The sequence below is a fragment of the Notothenia coriiceps genome, unplaced genomic scaffold (assembly GCF_000735185.1).
Source record: "Notothenia coriiceps isolate Sejong01 unplaced genomic scaffold, NC01 NC01_scaffold00037490, whole genome shotgun sequence".
In the NCBI taxonomy this organism is placed as follows: domain Eukaryota; kingdom Metazoa; phylum Chordata; class Actinopteri; order Perciformes; family Nototheniidae; genus Notothenia; species Notothenia coriiceps.
Genome location: NW_011370191.1, coordinates 159,986 through 160,452, shown reverse-complemented (window position 1 = coordinate 160,452; position 467 = coordinate 159,986).

The window sequence follows — 467 nt, the reverse complement described above, 5'->3', positions numbered from 1 at the left end:
GGTGTCTTTTTAGCTTTTGAAAAGAGCATTTCCTTGGTTTTATCAACATTTAAAAGAAGCTTTGGTTCAGAGAGCTGAGTCTGAATAATGTTAAAAGCAGCTTGCATTTCAACAACAGCCTCCTTAATGGAGGGACCTGCACAGTACATCACGGTATCGTCCACATAAAAATGTAAGGCTGCTCCATCAACATTTTGAATGTTTTAGCTGGCTAAAACATGTTTTGCTGCTGCCTCCATTCACAGCAGTACATAGCTTTGCTTAATTCTCCTGTCTGTTTCTCAAAACTGGGGGCTCCGTGACTGCTATTCACGAAGTTCAGGTATACAATGACCACGGATAGGTACCTTAATACAACCCTTTAGATCAGCGGTTCCCAACCTTTTTCAACTCAGGGCCCACTTAAGAATCTAAAAAATGTTCACGGCCCACATTCAACCATAAACAATACGGAGGCTAAAAAAAAT